This window comes from Diabrotica virgifera, chromosome 9 (assembly GCF_917563875.1).
Source record: "Diabrotica virgifera virgifera chromosome 9, PGI_DIABVI_V3a".
In the NCBI taxonomy this organism is placed as follows: Eukaryota; Metazoa; Arthropoda; class Insecta; order Coleoptera; family Chrysomelidae; genus Diabrotica; species Diabrotica virgifera.
The window spans coordinates 106402770-106412724 of NC_065451.1; positions in this window are offsets into that span (position 1 = coordinate 106402770).

Genomic DNA, 9955 nt, shown 5'->3' on the forward strand with positions numbered 1-9955 from the left:
TTTGGAACAAAGTCGTGTAGGAATAAAACAAAGGTAATTAAATTTTATATCAGATGCGATTGGTTAAAAATCTCTTAATTAATCACCCTTGCTGCAAAATAGCAATAAATATAAAATAAGGGGCAAAACAAGCCTGTTATTATTCAATTATTTTCCATCACTTAGGTTACACTTGGAACCTTCCTAATTCGCTTAGAAAATTTTTGTAATGTTCTAAAACCGTACACCAAATTTCATTAAAATTGACTTACTAGATTTTGAATAATAATTTTGCAATCTAAACTTTTTTTAAAAAATTAAAATTTTTTAAAATCTTGCACAACAAAAACTAGTGTATACAAAGATTGGTCAATTTTTTTACATATAAAGAAGCACTCCACCTATCTAATGCACTTTACAGAATTAAAATCGGATTGTTTAAGCAGCCTCAGCAATGTTTTAAAGTTATAAACAATTTTTTGGCTTATAAACAAATTAGTCCTGTGGCCAGGAGGGGGTGCTGCGGGCTCCTTTATTTAGATGGACTTACCCAAGATTTTTATGTATTTTTTGACCCGTGGAACACGATTTTTTTGGGTAACAGTTGATCCGGATGTCAATAAAATTGTTATAAACAAACAACTTGAGGAATTACATAACATAGATTTTTCTATTATTCCATTTTTTAACATCTTTTCTACTTCTCTATTCACCTCACTTCGGTATCTATATGGTATCGGATATGTTTTTGGTCTAAAATCTTGAATGTTTCTAACTTCTATGTTGTGAACATAATCTTTAGCGAATCTGTTTTCCTCATTTATGAGTCCATCATACTTTAATAATATTTTCTTCACTTCTCCTATCCACTCTTTCTTACATATTAATTCCTCCTCCATTATATTCATACTACCTTTACATACATCACCTTCAATATCTTCATATAATACATTATTAATATACATCAATTCCTTGTCCTCTTCTGGACATAATTCATTAAATATTTCATTATCTTCCATATACATTCTCCTCATATTCATTAACTCCTTGCCCTTTTCTGGACATAATTCTTCCTCAAATTTCACACACTCCTCCTTTACTTGTACCAATCCTTTCTCATAATTGATCACCATACCCATTTTATCTAGCATATCCGATCCAATCATAATATCATATTTCATCTTATCAATTACAATCAGTTGTATTATATAAGCTTCTTTAATTAATTTAATATTACTAACAATACTTTTATTAACATGAGTAATCACTTTATTATTTGCACCTACTAAACTTAACTTAGGAATCTTAAAACATGAATCTTCTAAATTTAACCTTTTTATAACTTCTTGACTGATTAAGGAAATCTCTGATCCTGTATCCAATAAAACTTTAAAATATATACCACAAAATTGAATTCTAATAAAAATTAATCCCCTGAATTTTTTAGATACTACATGAGCTCCCATGTCCAAAAATTCCCTATGATGTTCATACAGTTTGGTTGCAATATTGCCTAGCAGGTGCGATCTACAAAACCCGGTTCAAATGTTTCCATCTGTCCGGATGACATTGATGGTTGATCTGAATCATTACCATCCATCACTACATTATTGACTTCAAACCGTGCCCTCCTATCATTATTACCACGACTATTTGGAGGTTGATTAGAATTCGAGTTGTCGTAATCTTGTCTTAATTTGTTATTTCCATTGTTATTGGAATTATTATAATTGTTATTTTGGTTATTTTGATTATTAAAAGAATTGTTATCTGTGTTATTGTTATTATTAAATCTATTATAGTTGTTATTTCTATTATTATTATAACCTCTATTATTGTTATTATTATAGTACCCTCTATTGTTATTAGAACTATAATTTCTATTGTTGTTATAATTTCCCCTATTATTATATTGACTATTAAAACCCCCACGTTCATTATTATTATTATTATTTGATCTATTGTTATTTTGACTTCTATGGTTATTATTATTAAAATTACTATCATTAAAGTTTTGTGAATTATTGTAATTATTATTTCTTTGCCTGTAGTTTTGCAAAGCTCTTTCTTTTTCTATTAAAAAATTACAAAGCATGTTAAAGTCTGTAAAATTAAAATTTAGTCTAATATTTTCTATTTGATCTTCAAAATGACCTATTATATGGCTAATCAATTCTTTCTCTGTCAATTTGCCATCTAAATATTGGGCAGCACTAAATAATCTCATAGCATATAAATGCATACTTGTTCGCGAGTTAGAGTTATATTTTCCTCCGAACAATTCAGATCTTACTACTTGTTGTCGAGATAGTCCCCAGAAAAATTCTAAAAATTTTGTTTTAAATTGCTCAAAATTTTCTAATTCATTTTCCACATTAGTATACCAAATTAATGCTTCTCCTCTTAATTGGTTTCTTATGTATGTATACACCGTTCTTAGGCGTCAACGCCCTTCGGTAGGGATCTATGGAGGAGTATCACCAAGCCGGAAGCCCTTATCCCTTCCCGTACCGCTCCTCCATAGGCCGATCAGACGCCAGTTTATTCCAGACCAAGCCGTAGACTCTATTGAGTTTTATACTACGGCGTTGGCCTTTTATAAATTTCATGACCTAGCTGAGGCTTGAACCAGCGACCGCAAATCGTAAATCCACTAAACTTGTCGATCGACTGAGCCCCAGCTAACTGGACCGTCAGACCGGTTTCTTATAACTTCCCTAAATTCATCAAATTCATTATACTGCAATTATTTGGTCATGAGAATCTTTATGAATGGTACTGGATGTTGTGATTTATAATCCCCATTGAAATATATCCTGTTATCTGAGGTTTCAATTGTGTGTATTATTGTTCCTTTTGTTGTATTTCTTATTTTCTTCTCCATTTTTTCTATTTCTTGTTTCACTTCTTTTACTTCAATCTTCCATTTATTTTCCAATTGATCCTCCTTTTCTTTAGATGTTTTCTGTTCTTTCTTTATTTCCCTTATATTTTCATCTACCATCATAAATCTCTTATTCGTCCATTCTGCTTCCTTTTCTATTTCTTCTTCTACCATATTTATTCTTTCTTTATGCTGTTGTATTTGAACTACTATTTCTTGATTTTCAGAAGTTAATTTTGTTTCTAATGTTTCATGTTTATTCATCATTTCTTCATATAACATTTTTACTTCTCCAATACTCTTGTTTATTCTTTGTTCAATTTGATCCTCTAATCTCTTGGAGGTCTGTTCAAGTTTTTTCTGCAACCTCTGACTATTTTCTTCTGCTTTTCTATTATTCTCTTCTAATTTTTGTTCTACTTTTTGACTATTTTCTTCTAATTTCTCTTCCATCTTCTCTAATGTTATTTCTAATTTTTCCCCCAGTCTTTGTTCTAATGATTGATTATTTTCTTCTGTTTTTTGACTATTTTCTTCTAATTTGTCTTCCATCTTCTCTAATGTTATTTCTAATTTTTCCCCCAGTCTTTGTTCTAATGATTGATTATTTTCTTCTAATTTTTGTTCTACTTTTTGACTATTTTCATCCAATTTCTTTCTCATTTTCTTATTATTTTCTTCCATTTTTGTTAGTATTAATTCCATGAATTTTTCAAGCTCAGATTTCTCTTGCTTCTGTTCCTCTCCTTCCTGTGTCGTCTTCGAAACAGATCTACGTCCATCCGCCATTTTGTATTTTTTTTTTATATCAAACTCTAACTTTTTATTTATCTTACAATTTTGCCCTATATATATTTATTCGTGCCACAACGTTGGGATAGCCATATTATATATTTATACTAATTTATTTATTTATTATTTATTTATTTATTCCACGTTGGTTGAGCCAATTATTATATATTTAATAATGATAACAATAATGATGATGACTCATAATAACTATAATTATTATAATTAATTTTTTTTTTTATTTAGTTTTAAACACATTTTGTTATATCATTATTGAAATTTTTATTTATTGATTTGTATCGAATCTATTGGGCGCCATCTATTGAGAAATTGTTGTACCTACCAGCTCAGTCAATGTCTGAATCCATATATTGCAGGAAACTCTTTTCTTTAGAGGTGTGGGATGAAATTAATTCTATAAGAGGGATTAAGGACAAAACTGTAAAAATATGTAACCAAAAACAATTGAAGACCACACTGTGATGAAAAATTTCGTAAATATATTTAAATGAAAGAAAAATACGCTTAATGCAACATCAATCTCGGTAAATACATAGAATAGTGTTAAATGTTTAATATTATAACATGTATATGATACATACTCTGGTTTATATATTTTTAATTCGCCACATGAAGGGATATGAAAACAAAATGGAAGTTCAATGACTCTGAAAATTTGTGTGATTATGGAATATAAACCAATTTATGTAAGTAAGGAATATTTCTCTCTTAAATTTATTTTACCAAAGCGGTAAATGATACTAAACTTATTAAATTTTTATTTTTATTATGCATGCTTTTCTCTTTAAATTTTTGTTAATCATGATATCATGTTAAAGTTTTGTAATGTCACCTGATAATTGTCCATCGAAGATGTTCGAACTGTTTCAACACTCCCAGATGCTGCTATACGTTGAAATTCCGGATCTCCCCAGGTCCATTCAGCTTACAATCTTATTTTTAGTAACTTTCTAAAGTCAAATCTGCTTGGAAACACTTTCCATACGAAAAGTAACTCTTAATGTTTGTTTTTCACTACTTTTTGATTACATTTTCCGAAAATTTATATTTTAAAATCCAAATCTTTTGGGAATAGCTTCACAAAGCGTCTGTTCCCTCTGAAAATCTTCTGCTGAATTCTAACCTTCTAACCTTCTAACCTTCTGCTGAATTCAATTTTTTAAACTTGGCGTCGTTTTTATAGCCAATCATATTTAAATAAATTAATAATTCATGCTTTGGAAATTTAAATGAACCAATAAGATAATTTTACAAATTATGACATTTAGTCAAAATGGTATTTTTTATCTAAAATTTGGAAATATATGCCTAAATGGTGATTTTATTCTCTTATTTGAGTAAAATTGAATTAAAGAATTGAATTCATTGAACTTTATAGATTCTTTTCATATATTTTGCATATCTGAGGATACTCCCAATAAGTTTTTATAGCTACTTTAAGCGAACACTGTCCGTACACTTTCTATACCTTTCATCACTACCTCTACAAATTAAAGTCCAAATATTTTCACTATTAATACATATAAAGTACTGAAATAACTTTCATATTATTCAGAAATAAATTACCAATCGATAGTGCTTAGCCATATCTCAGAAAATCATTTTTCTTTGTTAAAATTGATATCGAATTCTGACATTTCCCAAACCTACAACTTTAATGAGCTATTTTCAACATTTTGGTCAAATTAACATTAATAAAATCTAAAATTGATCTAACTATTATTCTAAATTTTTAGATTGGAGCCTCTTCTAAGATACTTTCATAAATTTACAAACTTAACCAAATCATGGAGACCGTAGTACATCAATGAACATTTTCTCCAAATGATCTTTAGAAAAAAATAAATTTTTATGATTATTCAACAGAAACAAAGTCATCATGGAACAAATTTGTAAGTTATTCTTTTGGTCAGACTAAATTTCAAACTATTGCATGTTTAGCAACAAATTCATACATTCTATGCCTTTTAAATAGCTTCCTTTATATAGTACGGTCTATTTCAAACTTTCTTGTTACTTAAACTGTATAACTCTAAATAAATTCATTCTATAATTATTAAATCAATTAAAATGCAACTTTAACTTCAATTCCCTTTAGTACTCTCATTCTATTCAACTCTCCAAACCAATCACGTCTCTCGAACAAAACCTATATCAAAATATTTACTTAACTGCTTTGGCAGTGCAAAATCATTAAATTGTTTATTATTTAACTTATTCTATCAATTTGGTATCTTAAAATCATGACAATATATATATATATATATATATATATATATATATATATATATATATATATATATATATATATATATATATATATGAAAATTACTAAGTTCTCGGGAAGAACCGCGTTGAGAATTTATAACTCGACGTTTCGGCACCCTTTTTGGAGCCATTATCAAGAGGGGTATGGTTCCGTTCGAGTTCGGGGTCTCAATCTGCCTACTCCCCTCACTCGTGACGTACCAGTAGTGTCTTGTTCTCTAGGAGAACGGTCAAGCGGCACTGAGGTCTCAATCTGCCTACTCCTCAGTGTCGAGTGACGACCTGTCTTCGCCTGTGTAGCTCCTTTTATACTCTCAGTGCGCGCGGGAACTGTATGCGCGGGAGAGGCCTGAGTGGGATCGACTGACGTGGGGATTCGCCGAAGCAGCGGTCGCCATGTTGCCGGCAGTCTTTTGGCGTCATCGCGTGTGTTTAGGCTGTGAGGGCGTTTTTCAATTTCGATGGCTTCACGGATGATTCTCGATTTTAAGGAGCGGACAGGGGCGATGGTTTTTGCTTTCTCGAAATCTATTTGGTGACCTGTCTGAATATGATGTTGGGCAAGGGCTGAAGTAGTGTCGGAATGTTTTACAGATATGGAATGTTCGTAGATACGGTTTTGGATTCGTCGGTTTGTCTGTCCTATGTATGTCCGTGGGCAACTGGAACAAGGTATCTCGTAGACACCATGGTCTTCATTGGGGATTTGGTCTTTTACGGATCTGACAAGATTGCACAACTTGGAGTGAGTAGTGAAGACGGTTTTGATATTTAGAGGGGTAAGAATTCTACTAATCTTGTCAGTGACACCTTTGATAAAAGGTAGAAAGATTTTGGGTTGATCGGGCGGCAAGTTTTCTTTATTAGATGGAATGGGATTTAGATGTTTCTGAATGCTCCTATTGATTTGGGTTTTATGGTAGCCGTTTTGTAAGAGTGTTTGCCTTATTGAATTTATTTCAGATGGTCTGTGATTGTCGTCACTAAGCCTTATAGAGCGAGAAACAAGAGTGTTGACAACTGAACTGAGTTGGGCGGGGTGATGATGTGACTGGGCATTGAGATACCGATTTGTATGGGTGGGTTTTCGGTACACGGAATAAGAAAAACTGTGAGGTGGCTGTTTTTGAATAAGTACATCAAGGAATGGTAAAGACTCCTCAGACTCAACTTCCATCGTGAATTGAATACTGGGGTGTATTCCATTCAGGTGGGAGAGGAAGAGATCTAACGTATCTTTACCATGGGGCCAAATGACAAAAGTGTCATCAACGTACCGTAACCAGCAAGTGGGTTTGACCACCCCATCGCCCAAAAACCATCGCCCCTGTCCGCTCCTTAAAATCGAGAATCATCCGTGAAGCCATCGAAATTGAAAAACGCCCTCACAGCCTAAACACACGCGATGACGCCAAAAGACTGCCGGCAACATGGCGACCGCTGCTTCGGCGAATCCCCACGTCAGTCGATCCCACTCAGGCCTCTCCCGCGCAAGTTCCCGCGCGCACTGAGAGTATAAAAGGAGCTACACAGGCGAAGACAGGTCGTCACTCGACACTGAGGAGTAGGCAGATTGAGACCTCAGTGCCGCTTGACAGTTCTCCTAGAGAACAAGACACTACTGGTACGTCACGAGTGAGGGGAGTAGGCAGATTGAGACCCCGAACTCGAACGGAACCATACCCCTCTTGATAATGGCTCCAAAAAGGGTGCCGAAACGTCGAGTTATAAATTCTCAACGCGGTTCTTCCCGAGAACTTAGTAATTTTCATTTACCTGACCGCGGAAATCTTTCCGAACATATATATATATATATATATATATATATATATATATATATATATATATATATATATATATTGCATTTGCGTCCCTCGTGGCTTCTGTATAGTTTTGACTCTTCGTGACTTCCGATCAATATACAGCGTGTATATTAACAAGAATAATTTCATACAGTTAGCGCTCGCTTTGGCATCCGTTATACTGGCAACAATGTACTTATAATATCAAGTAAAATATTTAACCTTGGTCGTGTTTATGTGCAAATTTAGTTGTAGAACCCAGACAAATTCTATTTATAACTTTTGCCAATTAGGTGGTTTTGCTCGGATATACGATAAGGATTTTCTGTAAATTGTTTGTTTTCGTTTTTTTATACTCTTAAATCAGGTTAGAAAAACGTATTTCTTGGGTGTAGTTATGAAAGATGTATTTTCTAAACTTTTAAATTTTCTATTTTATTTCGATGGAAGAAGATTATGGATTTCGGAAGATTTCGATGGAATAAGTTATAATATAATATAGTATTTTTACTACAAAAACGTTATTACGTAGGTCAAAATTTTTGACGTAAGAGAACTGTCAAAACATTAGAATGTGACTTTTCATTATTGCCATGTTTTTATAAAAGTCACATTCTAATGTTTTGACAGTTCTCTTATGTCAAAAATTTTGACCTACGTAATAACGTTTTTGTAGTAAAAATACTATATACTTAGCAATACCACTATATATCCTTGACAACTGTTTATTTTTTAAAGTTAATAATTGTTTGATGAGCCTTTCGATAGGTTAGGTTAGGTATATTATTAAATTTTATTTTGATAAATAATCGGTATTGTTCTCTCTCTCTCTCTCTCTCTCTCTCTCTCTCTCTCTCTCTCTCTCTCTCTCCCTCTCTCTCTCTATCTCTTCCTGTAATCCCTTCCCAGCGCATCTTTTTCTGTTTTATTCTTTCGAAATTTGCTATACAAGTATTTTCCATTGCTCTCTGTTTCTCGCTCTCTGTTGGACTTCTCTCCATCTCAGGCCAATTATTTCATGATCTCTTATTACAGTTCTTCTTCAGCTATTATCAGGTCTTCCTCTTCTTCTTCTTTCGTCTGGTTGGTATTCGAGTGCTTGTTTGGTTATATTATTTCGATCCTTCCTCAGAGTCCGTATAATCCATTTCCATTTCCTATTTTTAATCGTGACTGTTATTTTCTCTTGTTTTGTTCTTCTCCGTAGATATATGTTTTTTATTTTATCTGGCCAGTATATTTTTAGGATTTTCCTCAACGATTTTTTATAAAGGTTTGTAATTTTTTGCTAGTTGTCTCTTCCTGTAAATATTTTGATTTTGGTTAATTCTGATATATCGCGTGTGTTCCAGTTTTCCTTAATGCATTATGATTATATAATGAGTGCATATTGTGCCTTTACTAACCTTTTTTCTACATCTGATCTACTAAATAGCTTTATCTCGCTAACTGTTCACTGTAATGAAAATCTATGCACAAGGGAATTTTACTTATTAAATAATAAGCTACAATTTAGTAGTCCATATTTTTTTTCGTATCTCCAGTATTTTCGGAGATATTTTGAAGTAAAAGGTGACAAATAGGAAATTGCAAAAAGTCAATTTTTCTTTAAACTCCACTTTTTCTAAAATTGGGCCTTTTAAATAGGTCAAATTTCTTGGGTGTATTGATAATACGAATATAAAAGGAACTACTTACAGAAAGGTGAAGATCAATTTTTAATTAGAAGGGTAGTTGGGGGGCTGTTTTCACTGATTTTTTCATAGAGAATAGCAGGTACCGACCTTTTTTTGATCATAAGTCTCTTAACTTTCATGCTAGCAGCTTCATATTATTATTATTTTTTAAAAGGTCTAACAGTATACTCGAAAAAAGATTATTTAAGTTTAATTTAATTTGTGTTACTAAAAGATTAATTTTTGATATCTACAGTTTTTTTGATTAAATGCATATTTTTCGAGGTATTCTCAAAAAACCCTCTATAGTGGAGTCACTGAAGGTGGATATGAGCTATTACCTCCGATTTCATTGAACCTCCATCGATTTGTATGAAAATTGGTGAGTGGTTAGAGGCATCTCAAGGAACAAAGGTGACATGGTGCCAACTTGCGCTTTTACCCTGGGGTTGGATGCCACCCCTTCTCGGGGGTGAAAATTATTTTATTAAAAATAACCCCATAATTCGATAGAGAAGCAAATTCTAAGCAAAATT